Source organism: Cryptomeria japonica, chromosome 7 (genome assembly GCF_030272615.1).
Source record: "Cryptomeria japonica chromosome 7, Sugi_1.0, whole genome shotgun sequence".
NCBI lineage: Eukaryota > Viridiplantae > Streptophyta > Pinopsida > Cupressales > Cupressaceae > Cryptomeria > Cryptomeria japonica.
The window spans coordinates 787,253,261-787,278,136 of record NC_081411.1 but is presented as its reverse complement, the minus strand read 5'-3'; positions in this window follow the sequence as shown (position 1 = coordinate 787,278,136).

Below are 24,876 nucleotides of genomic sequence, written 5' to 3'. Positions count from 1 at the left end.
TTTCAACTACAGTGTCCAGGTGTGCCAATCCTCAAGATTTCTTTAATGGCATGTTTAGAAAGAGAGCAGTGTGCAGAGGTAGACCCCATCAGTTCCAGTTTCTTGAAGACCTCATTAGAAATGAGTTTGATCTAGATGAGCAAGAGCTGAGGAAGGAAAAGTGGGTGGCTTATAAAAAGGCCTTAGATTTTGTACATCAGTTTGATACCAGCTATGACCCATTGTCTAGCTTTTTCCCTTTTGAGGAGAAAATAAAAATCTTAACTCTTTGCTTTGAGGATGTAATGCGGACTCTGATAAAAAAGAGGGGGTTTGTGGTTAAAAACAACCCTGGAAACACTAAAATGCTTCTAAGTAGGTCTGCCCCTACTAGAGTAATCCCTCCTGGTTACTATACATTGCACAAGAAGTCTAATTATAGTGTGATGATGCCTACAACAGGGGAGCCCTCTACCTCTAAAGGAAAGAGGAAGATACAAGATGTCATTGACATCCAAGATAGCCCAAAGAAGCAGAGAGTAGGAAAAGAAATACAATCTGATACACCCTTGTACTCTCCATCCCAATCCCCTATTCATATAGGAGATGAACAAGCGGTAGCTGAGCAGCTAATACAATTAGGTAGCCTGGGAGAAATACCCTACACATATGATGAAGTAGAAGAAGGAATGCCAGAAGAGCCCCTTACTGCTGAGATGAGCATCACTACCAATAAGTTTAAGGGCCAGGAGTGGAATCCTGAGATCAAACAGGCCAGTGAGGACTTCTTGGCTGATAATAACTTTGTTACATCAAGATCATTCATGTAGTTTATATGGAAGCAAAACATTGACAAATACAATGCAAGATGTGAGAAGAGAAAAGGTGAGCAGCCTCATAAAGATCTAGCTATGGTTGAGGAGGAAATAAAGCAAGAAATGATGGATGAGTTTAAGACCATCACTCCTGAGCAAGGAAGAGATATGGTGACACAAGCTGGAGTACTCATTCTCACTGAGTGGGACATAGCAGATGCCTTGGTATTGCAGGCAGTGATAAAAGAAACCAAACCCATTGAGGGAATCACTTTTAGCAAAGACAATGCTGCATTGGTCATGTGGTCCATCAAAAGAAATGAAAATAGGAGAAATAAGGATACCCCAGGGTCAAGTGCCCTTGGTGGAATGATAGTAAAAAGAGTGCAAAACAAGGGGGTGGTGGAAGCTGCTAGCACTGTGCTAGAAACTGCAAAGTTTAGTGTTGCAGTAGCAGAAAGGGAAGCTAAGGAAAAAGAAGACCTCCAGGTCAAGTTGGAGACAATTTTGAAGGCTTACAACACTGCCAAGGAAGAGGTAAGGGGTAAAGATAGCATCATTTCTAAGCTACAAAGCCAGTTGATAGGACAGTACCATCAAGGTGAGTCTTCAACACTGATGATCTCCTCTTCTCCTGCAAGACCTCCACCTACTAGACCCATTATTGAGTTCCCACCATCTCCACTACCATCTAGTTCTCAAATGATCAAGATCACTCCCCAAGAATTGGAGAATTTAAAACAGGCTCGGGCCTTGTATGCCAAGAAGTATGAAGAAAGTGTAAGGGCTACCATTTCAAGTTTTGCAGACACCTGAGTGCTTCACTATTGTACAACAACATAAGCAAGTTTTTAGATATGTGGAATGAGCTTAATTGAGATAAGGCCATTTTGAAACCTATTTTTGACAAGTGGAAGCCTAGCGAGTAGGATTTGGATCTTATCTGTGTATCTTATGATGAAGCAGGGGCTGATCCTATCATCAAATCAACTTGTGACACCACAAAGGATCTAATAAAATTAGCAGAAGGGATAGACAATGCTGACAGGAAAATCAACTTATACAAAAAGGAGTACACTGATCAGGTTTTTGAATTGCTCCCAGGAGTTTTTGTCAACCCAAATCAATTAAAGGACAAACAAGTGTGGCTTAAGGAATTAGAGGCCAAATTGTCAACCAAAATAAAAGGAATTGTTGACTTAGATGATGCTTTCTTTTTTGTTGTAACAATTCAGGAGATAGAAAGAATCAAATCTCATTATGGTTTTCTCAATTCAAAGGTCAACAAGATGAGAAATTCCTGGAAAAGGTTAACCAAGGCTAAAGCAAAAGTGATTAATTTCACATGGCTGGCTGATGATGTATGCAATGCATGGATGAGAAAATATGCCATCCAGGATGTAGAGCAGTTAGAAGGTGCTCCTGAACAGTTAGAAGAGGTTGTAACCGTACAACAGGTAGAAGAAGCTGCAGAGGTCGAAAAGGACTTGTAACCATTTTTGTAAAAGATTTTGTAACTTCTTCTTGAGAAGCAATAATTGTAACAAATTCTCCTAGGAAATTTCGAAGCTATGTGCATCCATATTGTTATAAATGGATACCAGGACTAGTGAAAAAAGGATCGCAAAGAATTGTAAGAAAACGCTGCAGAAATTTATCTGAGCTTTTCCAAGTTTTAATGGAGAATATTCGAAGGTTTCTTGTAATACTTTTTTAAAGAAAATATCAATATACAGACCATTGGTTTTGAGTAAAAACTTTGTGTTGTCTTCGTATGTGTTTGCATGTGTTTAATGTTTCACTCTAAATAATCTAGGGTTATTTCGTTTGAAAAGGGGTTGTAAGGCAACTTTCAGTAGGTGTGTTTCTTAGCTTTTCTCTTCAGGAGGGAAATTAAATATGCGGGAATCACTTTTTCCAGTAAATTCCTTGTGAAATATTTTGAATCTTGATGAGCATAGTTTACTTTGGTATGCATAAATTCTTATATGTGTCAAGTATATATAGGCATCTACATAAGCTAAATTAATGGGATATGTATAGATATTTGACTGTGAGAGTGTTGTTTGAAACTTAGATGACTCTATGACCTTGGATAAGGCACTGGTATAGATCGAGGTTGTCTATTACATGTTTTGTAGGTCAAATACTGAATATGAGTATAGTTTTCATTCCTTTGTTTCAGTAAGTTTTAAGGTGATTAGAGCCACTGGTTTTCTAGACTGGTTTGTTGTGGATTTATCTTTTAAAGTGTGAATTTAGTTCACAAAGGTATACCCGCCTGGACTCTGAGTAGGTCCGAAGTGTAGAAGGTTAAATCAAACCTTGTCATATGTTGTCCTAAGAGTTTCCTTCCCTTTAATATCTCTTTTGCACAGAGTTATCATATTATTATAAGGATATTGAAGTGAATTAGATTTTGAAGACAACAGAATATTCAAATTATTGATTGTTTTATTTGATTCCTTAGGAGATTTGTTTAATAGCTCTTGTTCTTCAGTAGCAACATTCTTGTGCATTTTGTATTCTCTTCTTGCTTTTCTAAGTTCCTCTTGTGCACTCACAAGTTCACATTCAAGGTCTACTTCAGCTTCTATTTCCTCTTCTTCATCATCAATAATATGTTCATCAAATAACTCTCCTTGTGCCATAAGGAGATGAACTTCTCTGTCATCTTCACTGCAACAATCTTTAGAGACACTTTCTTCATCAAAGGCATCATCTTCAAAAGTGTAAAGACTGCTCTTATTTATAAAACTTCTTCTCCTTGGCTTATAAGAGTTCTTCATCTTTTCCTTGCCAAAAGACTTCATGGTTTTCTTTCCATTTTCATCATTTTCTCCATAGGGGCATTTAGATGCAAAATGTCCAATCTTGCCACAGTTGAAACATTTGAAAGGTAGCTTACCTTTGTACTTTCCTGAGCCTCTTTTGAGTTTCCTAACAAAATTTGCTATAGCAGCATTTGATTCTTCTTCAACTTCTTCCTTTCCTTTCCTTGTTATGTTGAAAGCAGCCTCTCTCTTTGAAGGTTCAACACTTATTGTTCTCATTTCATAGGCAGACAAAGAGCCAAACAAATCATCCATAGAGAAAGTCATTAAGTCTTTAGCTTCCTCAATAGCTGAAACTTTTGCATCATACTTTGAAGTTAATGATCTCAGAACCTTTTTTACAATAACTTCATCCTTAACTTCCTATCCAAGTCCTCTTATAGCACTCACAGTCTCATCCACTCTTTGAAGATAATTAGCTATCTTCTCTTCTTGTTTCATTTTTAGACTTTCAAACTCATCTCTTAGATTTTGCAATTTGGCTTCTTTAACTTTGGTATCTCCTTCATATATCTTTTGTTGATGTGCAATGCATGACTTTGACAAACTCTGTATCTGACAGACCACTTAAGATTGAATTTTTAGCTTTAGCATTATTCTCATATTCCCTTTTTGGATTAGGGTCAGTAGGAGGAACTTGAGGAATAGTGTAACCATACATCAAATCCTGAGGAGGAGAAGTAAGTTTCCATTCTTCTACTCCAAAAGCATAGTTGGTACCATCAAATATAGGTGCTTTAGAGGAGGATTCATTTCTAGCCATTGTATTCACTAAGCAGGATCTACCCAAGCTGGAAAAAGATTTTCAACTAGGGAACCTTGGCTCTGATACCAATTGAAAGAACACAATGGACCACTGAGAGAGGGGTGAATCAGTGGTGATCAATAAAAACTTTTTAACCTTCTAAAGGATCTAAGGATTTATAACAATGATCATGAAGCAATGAGAAGAGGTATCAAACATACAAGCACACACACATAAGAGGCATATCACATAACAACAGATGTATGAGGAAAACCCAATGTGGGAAAAACCTTGGTGAGAATAGTTGTTGGAGTCTATTGCTCCAATCCAACCTCACAATGAGTTTTAGGGCACCAACCCCTAATATTCTGAGCACCAACTCAAGGAGCACCAACCCCTAGTATTCTGAGCACCAACTCAAGGAGCACCAACCACTAGTTTTATGAGCTACAACTAAAAGGAGCACCTACCCCTGCACTGAGCACCTACTCAGACTTTACAATAGGTATAGATTCAATTACAAATTAGATACCTCACTACAAATTAAGTTTTGTAGCACCTTACTAGTTTTATTTTGTCTTTCCTTTCTCTCTCTTCTCTCCGCACTTCATTCTATTCTGCTTTTCTTCAACTGTGCTTTCTATTTCTACTAGTAACTCTTTCTTCTCTTTCCTCTCAGTCTCTTTCTGATCTAGGTTCTCTATGTTGGAATCCAATAACACTAAGAGGGGGGGGTGAATCAATGTTCTACCAGTATGATCAATTTTAACCTTATTAAAATATGTAGACACCAACCGGTATACCGGTACGTATAGAATTGAAAGAAGTAAAGAAACCAATAATCCAATCACATAAATGAGAATCATAACACACAGAATTATACATGGAAAAACTCAAAGAGGAAAAGCCACAGTGTGATTTGTGACCCATAATATCAATCCACTGGCCATATGAAGAGATATTACAAAATATAGGGGCCTGCACTTGCAGGAAGACTTATAGCCTAAAGCACACTGCTCAATCACAAAAGGAGTCTCATTGACTACATATAAATTCAGACTTCAATCCAGAGAAATTATCGAGTTGCTTAATATAGCATCTTCTATGCCAAAATACAGTTCCGATTAAGCTCTATCTGTTTCAGTCTGAAACCCTAAACCCTTTACTAGAATAACCCTTACATAAATATCCTCACATACATGATCTCTCTGATATATTTTTCATCGCCTTCCTAATACATATTCACATCATATCACATCCTTATATATATCCATATCAAAATGATTTAATCCAACTTACCTATATACCCTATACAACTTATCATGCCTTAAGTCGGCTTACAAAGATAATTACAATATCAATATACATGTAGGCTAGATAAGTACATAAATACATGAATATCAAAAACAATTGCCAATGTCGGATCCAAGAGATGTCACCCTCCAATATCGATAACCTTATTCTAAACCATGTCAGCCTGCATTACCGATAACCAAAGAAATCCTTTCAACCTGTCGGTGTCGGTGTAGTATCTATGAAGTGCCTGCCAGTACACAACTGAACCAAAACATGAAGCCGAAACAAGATACCATGTTTCCATCAATGACAACATAGTGAAACCAACCAATTGAGTGTCAATTCCCACAATCTCCCCCTTTGGCATTGATGGCAACTGTGTCGACTTGAATTTCATCCTCAGAATGTTACCTGCAACAAGTTAGTTTCACAAAATACAAATGGAAATACTACAGGAAATCCAGACTCAACCAATGAAACTACATGAAGTACATATTAAAATAAAACTTTATTTTTACCTTCATGGTTTATGTCTCATTGTGTCCTAACTCCACTGTTCCTGGTAGCAGATGGTGTGCTCTCAGACAATGCACTAATGGCTTCCAAGATGGCATATGAAGAATGGACTGATAACTTGTAGTTTACTGATACTATGATATGCAAATACTACATGATTATGCTATATGATAATTGCTATTGCTATTTTCTATTTGCTTCAAAAACTCATGGATGCATATGATTAATTTTAAGACTAACTCTCTCTCAACTGAAGCTCTTGATTTTATAGACCTTGAGAGGATTAGATGATGTGGCTCAGATCAACGGTCCTGATCAGATCTGCAAATTTGAATGGCTATGAGCAAAGGTGAAGGTTGAGAGAAAGGGGGAAGGAGAAGACAAGTGTCACTCATCTCACCTTGACTGGGTTGCTGACTGAGGGAATCTATGGATGGTTGGAGGAAATTTAGGCATGAGAGGACAAGTGGACTCAAGTCCTTCCTAAGATGTAGGGGGTGTTGGAAAGAATATAGGAAATGGTTATGAAATATGTGTACGTACACAATTTTCATTAAATTTTGGTAGTTGAAGATAAATGATAAATTAATATTTAAGAAATATTAATTTCCTTAGCCACATGTTTGATGAGTTGGCAAAGGGAAGATGACGTGGAGATGGAGGGTGAGTTGGAAAAGGGATTTAATAATTTTGAGAAGTATTTAATATTTGAGACTATATGAGAAGAGAATAACCATTAAATATTAGATATATTAATTGTTTGAAGGAGATAATTAAATATTAGATATTTAATTGTTTGGAGGAGATAATTAAATATTAGATATTTAATTAACTAGAGGAATAGGATAAATGAATTAATTAATAAAATATTAATTAATAGAAAGATAGGAAAATGAATTAAATAAATTAATCTTTTTAAATTAACTATTTAATAGAAGAATAATTATTAAAAAAAATAAAAATATTTATTTAATTGCTCATAGCCAATTTTTATGTGTATACATTTTGCCCCTCTTTGAAATGATGTGAAGACAACATTGTTTCAAAGATTAAATCAAGTCTTGATAATGCGCCTGATAGAGATTGAAAATCCTGATTGTGTGCCCCCTCAAGAGATTGATTGTGAAATTGTTGAAAATTATGGTTTGAACGATTAATCTCACGATAATTTGATAAACTTATGGTCGATTAAATTCATTTGTGCAAAAAAAACAAATTAAATTGCCCCATTGAAATTAATTACTCTTCAAATAGTAAATATAAAATTAACCAAGGCTAATTTTAATTTTATTGTTATCCTTGTTAGCTTGTGGAGAAAATATTCTTGTTGAGCTGGTGAAATGGTGATTCCCGTGAAGAACCATCATTTTGAGCGTATTTGGCATTATCAGTGACCTGCCGAGTATGGATATCCGGTAGGTATCTTATCCCGAGCTTTATTGTCAACTTTTTGTGCAAACTTTCATGTTTTTAGCGCATTTTTTAATTTTCAAATTTTTTTGCGATTTTTTCGGCATTAGATTAGCACTTTGCAATTTGTTTTAGCGAATATGCAATTAGGATTAGCGCATTTACATGTTTTAGCACAAATGTTCTTTTTGTTAGCGCATATGTTAAAGATGTTAGTGCTTATGCATAGGATAGCGCAAATGTTTCGTTTGTTAGCGCTTTTGCTTAATAAGGTGGCACTTTTGTATGGGTTTGCGCATATGCTTGTAGATGTAGCGCATTTGTTCAAAAGAATAGCGCATATGCACTGGTTTAGCGTAAATGCTTTTAGATTTAGCGCATTTGTTGTAGTTTAGCGTAAATGCTCAATAGGATAGTGCTTTTGCTCAAATTTGATGTTTTGGATAAGTGCAAAGGCTAAAAATCACTTTGATGATTAGATTTAACATGTTTAATACGCATTGATGATGAAATAGGGACTTGATTGAGCAATTTGTTGGATAGATAGATTGATTGATTGATTTGATAGATTGATTGCATGATTGGCTTGATTATTTGATAGATTGCTTGATGTGCTTGATTGCTTGATTGATTGCTTGATTAGCTTGATTGCTTGATAGATTGCTTGATTAGCTTGATTGCTTGATAGATTGTTTGATAGATTTCTTGATTAGCTTGATTGCTTGATAGGATTGATTGCTTGATTGTGTGAGTAGTTCTAAGAAACCGATTTAGCTTGATTGCTTGATAGATTGTTTGATAGATTTCTTGATTAGCTTGATTGTTTGATAGGATTGATTGCTTGATTGTGTGAGTAGTTCTAAGAAACCGATTTAGTTTATGATGTAAGAGCTTAGCAGAGTTTTGAGTGAACTCAGTGATTGATAGGTTTTAAAATGATTTGATAGCGTAAGTTGCTTCAATTTAATTTGATAGATAGATAGCATAGATTGCTTCAGTTTGATTTGATAGATAGATGATGATTTGATGATTGATTGATTTCTCTTGATAAATAGGAGAAACTTGATGTTCTCCAGTGTCGGGAGAAATTACCGGCAGTGCGTCATTTAGTGTCAAAGTTGACACAGGCAGAGGTTAGACATATAGATGCATGTGGTTTACGCCATTTGTTGTATATGTCTGATATTACGCATAATAGAAGATTGTTGATGGTGTTAGCCAAGAGATGGCACAACGAGCATAACACTTTCCACCTGCCTACGAGGGAGATTAGTGTGACTCTTGAGGATGTCTATAGGATTTTGCACATCCCAGTGACTGGTGAGCTAGTGCAGTATGATTTTTTAGGATCGTGTTGGTACAGAGGCTTGCAGAGTCGTGTTTGCTGATGCTAGAATTGGTAGAGGAGAGATCCGATGGGTGGATATGGTGATGTATTACGAGGCTCTTCCCATTATTCTTGCTGGTCTAATTGGATGATTTATATGTCTTGATAGGAGATCGCGAGGTTTTTCAGTTGGATGGGGTGAGATTCTCCTAAGTATGATGCAACATCGTACTCGATATGCTTGGGGTGTTTGTATGTTCGCACATTTATACCATGATCTTCATCAAGTGTTGTATGATGAGAGTGTGACTTTGTCTACAAGATGCACTTTATTGCAGATCTGGTGCTGGGAGCACATTGCTATTACTCGGCCTATCCATCACAGAGTTTGTGGAGAGAGGTAGCCATATGTATATTTTTATGCAGGTATCCTTACTCAACATAAGTTGGGTAAGATGGAGTATTGGTGGTGGGTGCTTGATTCATTGGATAGCATTACTTGGAGACCATATGTTAATTGTGAGTCATGGATGGATGATGCACAGACATTACTATTTATCATGTAGAGTAGATATCTCACTGGTCAGACTCCTTACATTGTAGAGCAACAGTTGATTAGTCACATTCTTAGATAGTTTGGGATCATTCAGCCTATGCCTACTAGTGTGATGATATATGCTCGACATTACAGAGATAGACGAGATTGGGGACCTTCGTTATCATTTGAGATTGCTCATGCAGAGTTTCTTGCTACTCCGAGAGTGGCTTATGATATGAGATTGCATATTCTTGATCTTGGGGTTACTATAGAGTATTCTCAGTACATATTAGCTCATCCATTTCCTTGTATTACTGATCTAGTAGATCCTCCTCCCAACTCAGGAGATGAGGATGATGATTTAGATGCTCCAATTTTTAGGAGATGGAGATGGAGATGAGAGCTTAGAGCTTCTCAGGAGGATGGGGGAGGTGGAGATGAGGGTGGGGATTGAGGTGGTGGTGGTAGGAGACTTGGATGGAGGGGAGGTCGATTTAGAGTCCGTGGAGGACCGTTTGGACCAGTTGGTAGGATTGGGAGACCACGCCCTATGGGTGGGAGGGATGTTGGATGGATTGGGAGGGATCATGGCAGGGCAGGTATGAGATCACCAAGAGGGTTGCCATTGACAGGGGGAGGTAGGGTGACTGGACTAGATGGGGGTTGCAGGAGAGGCATTGATTTTGGACAGATTTAGCAACACCCTATAGTTATTGTAGCTCATGGTGGAGATGATGAGGATCTTGGGGATCATGTTCCCCTCATTAGATGATGGGTTTGAAGAGTTACTCAAACTGAGATTCCAGCAGTTGGACAGGGTGGTGGTGAGGAGGGGGTTGGGCTTCATGTACCATAGCAAGATTTTCCAGAGCATGATATGCCAGAGCAGGATGCACCAGAGCATGATGTGCTAGAGCAGGAGACCATTGATAGTCTTAGAGCACAGATTGATCAGCTTCGAGCAAAGGTGCAGACTCTTGTGACTGAGAGGGATAGAGTTGTTAGGATACAACAGGATACTTGGGGCCTTCTTGATCACATTCAGCAGGTTGGATCAGTTACTCTCTCGGCTGTCACTGTTAGAGCATTAGTTCAGGCTGGGAAGGAGACTTCCCACTAGTGACGACGATATGAGGTAGTTGCAGAGAGCCAGAGAGCAGGTAGTTATCATACTACCATGTTGATGGACACTAGCAGTGGTGGAGTCATGGGACCTCCTCAGAGGAGTGGTGAGCATGGGAGACATACATTTGGAGGATCTTCTCACCCACAGCCACAGAGATGGATAGAGTCAGGTGGTAGTGGTACAGGACAGTCGTGACTTGATGTGGAGGCACTTGTATTGTTTATCTGATATCATTGTATACTTGGACTTTTATTGTTTTATATGCAGACATGGACTCTATATGATGATGATCTTTATTATGCATGTTATTCTATTTGATGATCTATATGCCTTGATTATATGGATGATGTTTCTTTATGCATGTTATTCTATGTGATGATGATATGCATGCAATGATTATATGTTTTTGTTTTGATTTTTTATTTTGATGATCTTGGATGCAAATGAAAATGATTACTATCTTAAATAATGCAAATGTAATGATCTATATGGAATGCAAATTAATGATTGATTTGCTTTTGATGATGATGCAAATGACCTATATGAAATGTTTTTGTATTTTTATATGTAATGTTTATAATGATTATGAATCTAAATGCAAAGAGGCAACTAAATGATCGTTAATGGAATGATAATGCAAACTATAATGATGATACACTATATGATGAATAAAAATGCACTTAATTGAATGCAAACTAATGCAATGATAAAATGCAACTGAATGAAATGAATGATGATTAAAATGTTTCTAAAAAGAATGCACCTATAATGATTAAATGCAAATTGTTTTTGTTTGTCCAAGTATACTCAATCTTTATTTATGACCATTGATTTGTTAATGAAATGAAATGCTTATAATGCAACTGACCATGAATGCTTATAATGCAGACGAATAATGAGCTAATGAAATGATCTAACTAAAAATGACACTGCCATTCTTCATATGCTATCTTGTAACAGCGCTTGATTTCATCATTGAGCTTTAAAATATTGTAAGAAAATACAAGCAACTTGACATAATGATTCAAGATGACCTAAGTATTCCTTACATGGATTTTGATATAGCAAGTTAATACAAGCAACTTCATATAATGGATCAAGCTGACCTGAGTATTGCTTGCAGAACAAACAAGGATTATCCCCTTTCATGCATGACTTTGAACGTCCTCCTTGATCTTTTGCCAATCATATCCTAAGACAAGTGCATACCATAGTAAGAGATAAACCACAAACAACAATCAAAGAAAAATAATCATGCCCCATCATAGCTTCTCTAGTCATGGACATCCTTGAGTTCCATAGAGTACATGATTAACAATAAAATCAAGATATAAACAATGAATCTTGTATGTCATTCACATGTTCTTATGGTCATTAACTGATATAATCATCTTGATGAATGATCTTTGATAATCCTTTATTACTTATTAATTGATTGGTTTCTGAGTTGCATGATTCAGTTGTTGATCAAATGCCTTGATTTTCGTTGCTTTGTTTGCTTGTTATCTGTTTCAAAATACTAGGTATTTTTGGTTTTTCTAAGTTTTTCGAATGTTTTGGGATTTTCAAAGATTGAAAAGATCATCTTAGAAAAAAGAAATTAGGATTTTGCCCCCAATGGAAACAAAAATTTATTATGGATGTATGAATTGATCAAAATCCAAACCATGGCGGGATAAAAATGCAGATATGATTGATTTTGATAAAATCTAAGACAGTGACTATGACAAGTATGTCAAAGATTGATAACTGTTGGTAAGCTGCATATTTCTTGCTACATGGTTCAGAGCAAATGGATGTGAAAGACGAAATGGATAAACTGCTATAGATGGAAGCGATAGATGTGATAGGATGGAGTGGATAGGTGTGCAAAGCAATCTCATAGATGGAGGAACTCGCTTTTTAGATAGCTCCTATTTACCAAGTTTTCACCATCTAAATTTATTTTTATTTTTTTTGGATTTTATACGCTTTTTGTTGATTTTTTTCAGGACTTTATATGCTTTTTGTTGATTTTTTTTTTAGGACTTTATATCTCAAGCATAGAATTTCTTGAGATGGATATAATTGATAGGTTCATCAAACCAATCACCTTCAGGGGTAGATAACTTGTATGCTCCTAATCCATATGTTGCTACTATGACAAAAGGTCCTAGCCAATTCGGTTCAAATTTTCCCTTCTTTTCTCGGTCTTGCCGATTTCTTGGATTTTCTCTTAGAACTATATCTCCAATCTGGAAAATATGTGGCTTGACTCTGTGGTTATAGCTTCTTGCCATTATTTGTTGGTATACTTTCAAATGTTCTATTGCATTTTGGCGATGTTCCTAAATAAGTTCTAGTTCTTGGAGTCGAGAGACTCGTTATTCTTCTTCTGGTATAAGACCGTGCAAGGATACTCGTAGAGAAGGTATCTCTACTTCTATAGGTAATATGGCTTCTGATCCATAGACCAAACAATATGGAGTTGCCCCTATTGGAGTGCAGACACTAGTTTGGTATGCCCAAAGAGCAGGAGTTAGCTGAATGTGCCAATCTTTTCCATCTTCATTGATTGTTTTATTCAAGATTTTCAAGATAGTTTTGTTTGATGCCTCAGCTTGACCATTACCTTGTGGATAATATGGAGTAGAGAACCTACGTTGGATATGAAATTGTTCACATAGCTCCTTCATATCTTGATTTTTGAATGGTCTTCCATTATCAATGATAATGGTCATAGGAACTCCATAGCGATAGATTATATAATTCAAAATAAATGATGATATTTGTTTTCCTGTCACTGTTGTTAAAGGCACTGCTTCAATCCACTTAGTAAAATATTCAGTAGCAATCAGAATAAACTTATGCCCATTAGAAGATAAGGGATTGATCTTTCCTACCAAATCAAGGCCCCATTGTGAAAATGGCCATGATCCTGTCATAGGATATAACTCTTATGCTAGTGCATGAATGACATTCCCATGGATCTGACATTGTTTGCATTTTCTAGCATATGTGAAGAAATCTCTCTCCATTGTAGGCCAAAAGTAACCCATGCGAAGAATTTTCTTAGCCAATGTTAAACCACTTGAGTGTGTCCCACAAATACCTGCATGAATGTCATTAAGAACTCTCTCAGATTCATCTTTTTCAAGACATCTCAACAAAGTACCATCTAAACCATGCCTATATAGGATATTAGCAATAATAGTATAGCGAGAGGACTAACAGATAAAGTTTCTTCTCTGATTACGAGATAATTCAAGAGTAAGGATATGAACTTTTAAATACTGATAAGTTTGACCGTATAAGGATTGACTGGTTCCTGATATATGGCAAATTTGATAGGTATGCTGGGATTGGATGGTAGGGGTTAAGATATCTTCCACGAGAAATTAGTAACGTCGTTGATTCTCCTTATTTTGCAAGAGAGATGCTATTGTAGCCATTGCATCTGCTGATTTATTCTCATTTCTTGGAATCTAGGTGAATGATATTTCTTTAAAGTGTTCTTTAAATTCCTCCACCAGTTGTTTGTATGGAATAAGCTTATCATCCTTTGTTTGATATTCATTATTTATTTAGTTTATGATAAGTTGTGAATCACCATAGACATGTAGTTCTTTTATGTTCCACTCAATGGCCATTTTAAGCCCTATAGCCAATGCTTCATACTCTGCAGTATTATTGGTGCATGGAAATCGCAGTCTATATGATTTCAGAATTGTGTGTCCTTGAGGTGTGATGAAAAAGATTCCTGTGCTCGATCCATATTGTGTATAAGGACCATCAAAGTACAATTCCCAAAAGTTTGTACTTACTGTTAAGATATCTGCATCAAGAAATTCGATGTGCAAAGGCTTGTCATTTTGTAAAGGTGCATCAGCCAATTGATCAGCGATGAATTGTCCCTTGATAGCTTTCCAGTCAACATATTCTATATCAAATTCACTCAGTATCATAACCCAGTTGGCTAGTCTCCCTGTCAATGTTGACTTGCTCAACAAATATTTGAGAGGATCTATCTTTGCTATTAGTTTCACAGAATGAATTAACATATAATGTCGCAGCTTCTGAGTTGCAAATACAACTACTAGACATATCTTTTCAATTGAGAAATAATTTAATTTGTAGCCAACAAGTGTTCTACTGATATAATAAACTGCTCTTTCTTTTCCTGCATCATCACGTTGAGCTAGGAGAGCGCCTAATGATACACTTGTTGCAGAGACATAGAGTAACAATGGTTTCCCTTTGGTTGGTGATATGAGTACTGGAGGATTCATAAGATATTATTTTATTTGCAAGAAAGCTTCTTCACATTTTAATCCCATTTGAATGGAACATTTTTATGTAGAAGATAGGTGAATGAAAGACATCTATCCGCTAACTGAGAAACAAATCTCTTGATTGATTGCAATCTTCCTTGTAAAGATCACAATTGACTTATGTTCTTAGGTGACTCCATCTCCATGATAGCTTTGACTTTTTCAGGATCTACTTCAATGCCACGAGCTGATATAATGTACCCAAGGAGCTTTCCAGAGGTTACCCCAAATGCACATTTCTTTGGATTTAATCTCAATTGATATCTTTCCAGCCTATCAAAAATCTTGCTTAAAATGTTCAAATGTTCTTGTCTTGTATGAGATTTTGCAAGTATGTCATTGACATAATCTTCCATAAATGTGTGCATCATATCATGGAAAATTATCGTCAAATCCCTTTGATAAGTTGCTCCTACATTCTTAAGCCCAAATGGCATAACATTCCAGCAATATGTTCCCCATGCATAGGTGAAAGTTGTCTTCTCTTGATCTTCAGGTGCAATTCTTATTTGATTATATCCTGAGAAGCCATCCATTAATCAAAACATCTCATGTCCTGCTGATAAGTCCACTGTGATATCAATGTTTGGTAGCGAGAAATCATCTTTTGGACATGCTTTATTCAGATCTCTAAAATCTGTACAGACCCTTATGCTCTTATATGGCTTTGATACGGGTACAATACTTGAAACCCATTCTGGATAAGCAACTGGTCTTATGAAACCTACTTCTAATTGTTTCTTCAGCTCAGTTTTTACAAGAGAAACGTGCGGATGCATCTTTCTGAGCTTCTGCTTAACAGGTTTTGCTTTTAAATCCACATTAAGATGATGCATGATAAGATCAGGATTAAGTCCTGGCATATCTACATAAGACCAAGTAAAAAAAATTTGTCATTGCAAAAAGAATTCCATGTATTCTTTCCTCACTTTTTCTGACAATGAGGTAGAAAAATGAAGTATTTTAGGATCCCTTGATGTACCAATGTTTACTACATCTATTGGTTCTATCAGGATAGCAGATCTCTCTTAAAAATATGCAGGAAGAATGTCAAACCTTCCATCTTCTGGCCCCTCAAGGAGGTTTTCACCATCAGATACGTCCTTTGTTTTCTCTTTTGATTGATCTAATGTTGTCATGAAATGGTTTTCAACAATAGGTCTCTTTCCTTGTTTTATTTCATTTTTGTGACTGGAAAGTTTGGCATTTTCCTGACTATGAGAAACATCACTTGACTCTACAATGGAAGATATCTTAGGTGGGATGGGTTCAATAGCATTAAGGTACACGGATAAGTCATGATCATTAGAAAAGACATTCAGTTTGGGGTTATCTAAATTATCCCAATCAATTAATTCAGGATGAAGAAGGGGTAAATCATAATCGCTGTCATCATTAGGTGTTTCAACATTCATGACATAATGATCATAGCTTGGCGTATAATAGGTACTGTCATGGATTAAATGTTTTTGAGAATTGTCTTTCTCAAGCATTTCTGAACTAGTCTTAACAAAATTAATATTAGCATTGTGTAGTTCACACTCAAGTGGTTCTTCAACTGACGTTTGTCCCTTAAATGAATGGATTATATCCACATGCACATCTTTAATACTGCAAATTCCTTCTTGATTGACCTCATTTGCATTTATAAGTTGACATATTTGTGCACATGATAAAGAGTATTCTTTTAATAAATTTTGTCTCCTTTCAAACTCAACTTATTCTGAACTAATAGTCAATCTAACTTGACTATCTCTTAGTTCTTCTAGGGTTCTGCCACATCTAGATACATCTTGTTCCTCTTTTGATGAAAATATTGTATTTTCATATGCTTGATCTATCCTTATTTGTACTTCTTGTGGCATTACTTCTTTGTCTTTGTCATTTCCTTTCCTTTTCGCATACGCCTCTTTTCTCTGAATTCTGAGTTTTTCTTGCCTTCTTTCTAACTTCACCTTTTGTTCTGCAATAGACAAGTCTTATTTTGTAATAGCTGCTTGATCTTCATTGTGTTCCTTACTTGATGTAGTAGATAAGACATCTGGACCCCATTCATACTCATTGGAATCTATTTCTAAATCCTGATCTAAGATTACTCCACTATACCATACTGGAATGTCATATGGTGCAAAAAGTTCTCTGATTTCTGTCATCTCTATTTTTACTGCTTCTAGAATATCTTGTTCAGATTTTGCATTTGTTTGACAAGATTTTCCTTCACCTTTGATGGTAATCTCCTCTTCTTTATTTTCATGTTCTTCTTGCTTCTTTTGTTTATTGGTTACTATTTCGGCCGCTTGATGTAGCTTTTCTTGCCAATTTTCTTCTTTAGAAACTGATTTCTTTCTCCACTTTTGTTGTTGATGATTATGTTGCTTTTGATTTAATTTTAGATATCCCAACCTGGATTTATCTTCTATGGATTGTGAGTGCGGACAAATAGGTTCTGAAATACCTTGATGTTGCTTACCAATTGGTCCTTTTCCTTCATATCCCATCTTTTGCATGATTACATATCCTTTGCCATATTGTTTTATGGGAATATTGACTTCTGCTGCTATTGCTATAGTTTTATCTTCATCCTTGTACAACCAACCAAGAATGTCTTTGTCTTCATTTTCCTCTTCAAGAGTTCCAGCACTAACAAAAGTTCCTTTAAACATATGCTTTGATTTTCCTAATGTCTTTGATTGAATATCTGTAGGCTTTCCATATGACTTAGGGGAAAGTGGAAAATTTTGCAAAGAATACTTTCCCATTCCTTCATCATTTAATTTGAGCTTTTCTTAAAAAGTTTCCCATAACTTTGCTTTAATTTCTTTGGTAGGATATACTGATTCTCTGTTATGTGGAACTCTTGTATCTTGTGTTGGCTTCAAATTATTGCAATATTAACTGGAATCTGCAATTATAGTGATTGCTTTTCCTTCATGAGGAAATTTCACACATTGATGATATGTAGAAGGAACTACTTGCATATTGTGAATCCATGGTCTCCCTAGAAGAATGTTGAAGGACAGGTTCAAATCTAAAACGTGACACAATGTATCCCTTTCCACATGTCCTATCCTTATTGGTAGCACAACAGTTCCTTTAGAAGAACATTCTGCTTCATCATAAGCCTTGATGGTTATTTTATTTTTCAGGTCTACTGCATTCTTTGAATATCCCAAAGCTTTTATCAAACTTAATGCACAACTGTTTAAGCCAGCTCATCCATCTATGAGCACACATTTGACACAAATTTTATTAATGGAGACTTCAACATGTAAGGATGCATCATCATTTTCAGAAAATGATAAGCAATGAGGAGCTATAAGGTATCCTACCATGTTTTGGAATTGATCTACATCCAAAACTTTTGAAATTGTTGTTTCCACTAACACTTTCTGCAAAATTTCCTTATGCATAGGTGAAACCTTGGGAAGTTCCAGAATTGATATTTGAGCGGGTATTCTTTGTAATTGCTCTACTAAATTGTATTGTTGTGATGTGGATGTTGAGTATTTTACTATACCTGGAAAGGTAACCTTTGCTTTTCTTCTCATGATAACATTGATTGGTTCTAAAGATGGATTTGATGAATACTAAGAGGGGGAGTGAATTAGTATGCTAAAAAACTCTGTACTTAAACACTTACACAATCTGAAGATAAACCGGTAAAACAATCTAACAGACAGACCAGTTATCACATATGCAAACCAAAATGCTAATAAGGCATTCACCCACAAAAGCAATACAATCATAACACAAGATATTTGATGTGGAAACCCAATTGGGAAAAACCACGGTGAGATGGAACTCACAAGTCACTATCTGCAGAATAGAAACCAGACCAGTTAAGGTCTTACAATGTTCTTCACCAGAACAGATCCTGTTAGGAATCTCAATCTCTATTAGGAGATAAGTCCGATTAAAGACTACCTTGTTAGAGGATTTTAGATTCACAGAAGTGAACCACCTTGTTAGAGGATTTTACAAAGGCTTTTGGGCCTACCCGGTTAAGGGCTACAGACTTGTCGAAGATGTGAGTAATCAATAAGTGTTTGATCTATCTAATAGCACAAACTGCTTGATTAGATCCAGTATAGCTCACTGCTAATGCATTTCAACATTACTTCAGTCTTCTCTATCTCTTTCTGTTTACAACTCGATCTTCTCAGATAAGATCACTCTTACAACAACTCAAAAACCACCTTAAACCCTAGCCACAACATAAACCTTTTCTGCAACAGCAACAACAACTCAAAACCCTAGACATGATGTCCTTTTAAAGGAATCTGATTTCATGTCGGTCCAATAGGATTACATTACAATTTCCAAGGTTCAATGAATCTAGACATACTTAGTAACACAACACAAAAAGCACCGTTAGTGTGTCGGCACCGTCAATCAATCGGTGGGTTGGTAACTCATCACAAAATGTCGGTTGGTAACTCATCACAGAGTATTACCGGTTCATACAAAAAACCGGTTGCCGGTTTGAGAAAAATGAATATTGGTAAGAATGTGTTATACCACTTTGCTCCCTTGTACCAGTTGAGATCTACGAACCACTTGGGGTCAACATGCTGCTTCAGACAGGGAAACACATTCTGCAAAATCACCAATAGTCTAAAGACTAGAATACAACATACCGGTTGGAACAAATACCGGTTGAGCTCTAGCTCATACATGTAAAGGGGATCTCAATACAAGTGTGTGTCCATCAATGACAATCACAACATAAACATCAAAAATGCCAACAATCTCCCCCTTTGGCATTGATGGCAACACTTAGGAAAATAAAATTTTGACATCTAAGTGTTTTACAACAAAAACGTGCCATTAACAAAATTGCTCCCGTAAGCATATACACTATCCCTTAATCAACACAATGTATAGCAATTTTGTATACAGAGCATAATCATTGAGATATCAGAGCACATAGTATATATCAAAAACATAAATCAAAATTTTAAAATCAGATGCTTCTCCCTATTTGTCTTCAAAATAGATAGAGTACTTCTCCCCTTTGCCAACAATGACAAAGTACCGCTAAACAGTCCTGTTTCTATTTGATATAAATAAAAAGTTTATGAAAACAATGAATAATACTTGTCAAAAACTGATTTATAGTCCTGCAAAAATTGTTTCATGGATAGAGACCAGGACTCAAGTAGGGAGGTGGCCACTTCTTTTTTGGTTTGCATCTGGTATACCTATTCCTCCATGGCATCAACTGTGCTCAGCTCCTGCGTAACTATCAATGCATCCAGGTTCAGATAACACTTCTGAATAATTTGCAAACGTGGAAGTAAAACCAGTTGTAGCTCCTACAAATCTTTAGATCGTGTACTGATCTCTTGCTCCATTTTGGCTGACTGGATCTGGAACTAGTGAACAGTTTGCCCAGATGTTGCAAAGGAATCATAAGGTGTCTTAAATGTGCCCAAGTAGGACTGTAAGTCCATTTGAATCTTTTTCTTCTTAGCTAGAACATCATCGCAGAACAGATGAGGTTGACAGATTTTTCTTAGTAGCAAGTTTCCCTCATCCAAGGCATTCCTTATGTCCTTTTGGTCTTTTAGCAGTTCAGACCGAAGCTCATTCATCTTTTTCACTAGAGCAATGTTAAGAGCCTTTTGGTGCTCTTTCTTGGCATTTGCCTCAGCTGCTTCTTCCAAGCTCTGCACCTGATCATCCACTACAGTACATAGTAGTTTGAGTTGTGCTAGTGATGATTCAGTGTTAGGAAGATTGGTACCGGGGATTAAACCGGTAAGGGTGTCTATAGCCGCCTGAATTATGTCCTGTTCCTTTTTCCTATGAATGATCTCAAGGCGCTCTTGAGCAACCTTGATGCTTTGCATAAGCTCTGACTCACTTGCAGATTGGAGATCGATAGGACTAGAGATATCAGTTGGTTTGGCTTGACTCCCGGTTGCCTTCGGAGTCTCCATCTATGTGCTCTCCATTGCTTTTGCTACCTTGTCTGCTTCTGCCTTCTTCCTTTTCTCTACTTCTTTCTTCTGTTCTTGTTCCTTGTCTTCCTCTTCTTTATTTTTCCTATCTTCTTCTTTCCTCTTCTCCTCTTCTTTCTCTTTCTCTTCCTTCTTCTTCTTTTCTTCCTCTTCCATCTTTTTCTTCTCTTCCTCTTCCTTCTTCTTCTTTTCTTCCTCTTCCTTCTTCTTCTTTTCTTCCTCTTCTTTCTTCCTCTTTTCTTCCTTGTCCTCTTCTTCTTTCTTCTTCCTTTCCTCTTATTGCTTCTTCTTCTCTTCATCTTTTTGTTTCTCCTCTTCCTCTTTTCTCTTCTCTTCCTCTTTTCTCTTTTTCTCATCTTCATCCCTCTTCTTCTTCTCTTCCTATTCCTTAGCCACTTTCGGTGTGTCCTTAGCTTGCTCACCACCTTGTTCGGCTTGTTGCCCCTGTTCTGTTCCCTCAGAAGGTATGTCCTGAGTGACATCTTCTACATCCAGGGCATCGACATCAATAGTGTCGATTGGTTCTTCAATCGGGTTTCCTTCTTCATCAAAAACTTCATCCGGTTTGGATATGACCGGTTCTGTTTCTGCTTGCCGGTTGACCATTCATGCTTTGTGAGCTTGAATAGCATGATTCATATACTGATGAGTGTCTTTTTCAACATAATCAACTCTTCCTTCCAACAGCCAGAGTCTTCTTCTCCTTGTGAAGAAGAGTCCTTTATTTTGGTCAGGAAAGTACTATACAAAGACTTTCTCCCTAATCTCCTGTTCCTTTTCAATGGCAATGCACCATTTATTATCTAATGCTTTAAATAAAGAATCCAGTGTCTGAGATTTAATCTTTGATGGCGATCAGTCATTTTTGCACAAATAAATAATAATTTCCTGTAATACTTCTTCCTTCTCCTCATCACTAAAATCATCATAATAATCTACTAAATCATGAAGTAATTTTCTCCTAATATTCTTAACTGTCCTTTGAAAATGTGTCAAAGGTTTGTATGAGGAGATATCAATATTTACCGGTGCAGATGTTGCCGGTTCATTCTTCTTCATTTTCTTTGTCTGTCTGGCCTTCTTTGGCTTTTCATCAGACTTGGTCTCTTCAAAGTCCAGTTCATTTGTCTTCGTCTTCCTTTTTCTTTCAAAGACTTTTGTCGATGTCACCTCCGGTTTCTTCTTTGCAGGTGACCGCTTGGTCACTCTTGGAGTTGCAGTGGTAGCCGGTGTCGATGCTGCAGGCACTGCTTTGGCTTTCTTTGCTGCCAGTTCTTTTCCTTTCTTAACAGATGGTTCTTCAGCCGGTGCAATCCTCTCCAAGTAGGTTCCGCTCCTTTTAGCCTTTGGATCAAGAGGTGATGCAATAAGGGTTGAGGCATACCCTTCCAGCATATCATACATAACTTCATAGCCCATTGGCTCCACTTCCTCCATTCTAGGCTCAACAGCCTCCATTAAGCATTTGTCCACCTGAATGGTGAAATGAATGTCATCTTCGGATTTCTTAACTATATCACCTGAGATCCTTACCCTTTGACTCATCTTTCTTCTGAACTCATCAAAATATTTGTTCAGTACTTTAGGGTAACCGGTTCCAATGGCTTGTATGCTTTCCTTGATCTACTTGGTTACCGGTTGGTCAGGAGACCACTGGGCATCTCCTACTCTAGGAAAGTAGCCTTGGAAATAGAAGAACAACCCTATCAGTAGTTGTCCAAACTTAAACCTCAGTGCATTGTCCTATTTGATCACCTTTAGATTCAACAGGAATTGCCTCTGCATACCAGTGCATAAGTCAAAAGATGCATCCTCTTTAATCATCCGGTAAGTGGCATTTACCACTGCAGCAGATACAGAATTAATCCTGCTGGCTAAGAATGTTCTATAGCCTATCACCATGCAGGCGTATTTCACCAGATCATCCTTGATAGGATTAACTGTCATACCCCGTGAGTCACTTGTTGAACCAGTGAGCTTGGCCATTTCAGTTTTGCTTACCATTCTTAGGGCTGGCACTTCCCCTATGTTGCAAAAACCAGTGATTGCATGAATTGTCTGAGGCATGATATCATGCATCCTCTCCAGGTACATCTTGTCACCATGGACTCTGCTCAAAATGATCCTGATATGATCCTCTGTAAAATCTTCTAGAAAGTATACTGCATTATGGAGTTTCTTCTTCTCTGAGATACTAAACTCTGGTTTGATCTTTTTGTCCTTGCCATAAAATAAACCTAACTGGGTGTGAATAGCTAAAGACCTTAGGTCTTCTATTTTGCAATCAATATAATCTGAAATTCCTTCTTCAACTATAACTCCAGCCGGAACTTTTGATAAGGCATTATATTTGGACTTCCTCTGAATAAAACTTTCCGACTCAATGGATGTACTAGAACTGGTATGAGATGCGGAAGCCATTGTTGAGTATTTTCAAGAACACGAAAAATACCTTTACAACGCGAATTTAGGGCTTCCTAATTTTGCTTCACTCCACTCTCCATTGGTTGCCAAATCATTGCTTTGTGTTCTCCATGACCACTTGCAAACTGGATTTGAATCTCCTTCAAGATTTATCAATTTCTTGAAATCTTAGCTCAAATCGCCTTTTCTTCGCTCTGCACTTGAAAACTTTTCTTCACTCGAAAATAGATAGTGAGAAATGATTTGAAATATGATTTTATACATGTCTCTCACCTACCACCATTAATGCTCCTCTATTAGGGTGTAAACCCTAATTTGCCTCTTTTACCGTTTCCAGTCTTCTGCCAAGTGACAGGTATCATATACCGATTAAGGTCTTTTACCGGTGTAACTAGGGGTTCACAATCATTTCGTTGTTTTCTCCCCCTAAGCCTCTTTGGAGCTTAGTTTACTGGTTCTGATATTTCCACACTAGGTGCAGAAACCAGTTCCTCTTCCAACATTGTTCGTTTCTTCCTCTAGGTTTTGTTCATGTCTACTTGAACTTTTTCAACATCAACTTCTCCTTTCTGAGTGACTGGTATATCATCAAATATACTCTTTCTGCTTCCACAGAATCTTGCAATGTGACCTAGTTTGTTGCAGTGATAGCAAACCAATCCAGGTGCTCTCCAAGGTCCATTGTTCGTATTTCCATTCTTCCTTCTGCATGTAGCCGCAGTGTGTCCATGTCCATGACAAATCCAATAGTTTTCTCTCCATCTGGTTGCCGGTTGATAACCATTGTTGCCTGACTGATAATTGTAGGCATTGAACCAGTTAGGGTTGCAGTTTACAAAAGATTCTGGACCAGCTCCTTGGGTCCTCTGAGGATATCTTCCAGTATTGTTCATGACAGACCTGCATTCAGATGCTCTATGCCCAAACTTGTTGCATGCATAACAATGACCATTGAACTTATTGGATCTAGGTACATTGTTGATAAAATATGGAAAATTATTGTAGGTTTTGCTCCTACATACATTGGCAGTGTGTCCTTCTTTAAGACAGTTAAAGCAAACAGGTTTGAATTTTTGCTTACCTTTTCCTTTAAGTGTCGGTTGCTTCTTTAATGCTTCAGCATTTGTTCCTGAGGATTATCCTTCCTCATGTCCAGAGAAACCAAGACCATTGGTATTCTTTACCGGTCTAGATGACTCAAGCTTTTGCTCTAACTTGACAGTACTTTTGCTAAACTTAGCAAGTATTTCCTTTGACTCAGAGAGTTCTTTGGAAATAGCAGTATTTATCTCCATTAGACTTGCATTTTCAAAGATGGCTATGCTTAGTTCCCTTGCATGTCTTCCTTTTCCATCCTGCTCTCATGAAGGTGAGCAATCAATGCACTAATCTCTTGTTTCAACTTGGAGATCTCATGATCTTTGTCCTTTACCCGATCTTTAGCTTTGATCCAGTTCTCAAGCTCTTGACTAAACCGGATAGTCAGTCCTTCCAACTCCTTTCTTAGATTGGAGTTTGAATCATTCAGCTTATTTACTTCTACAATCATGGCTTCCATATTTGCTTCATCTTCAGAACTACTTTCAGATAGCT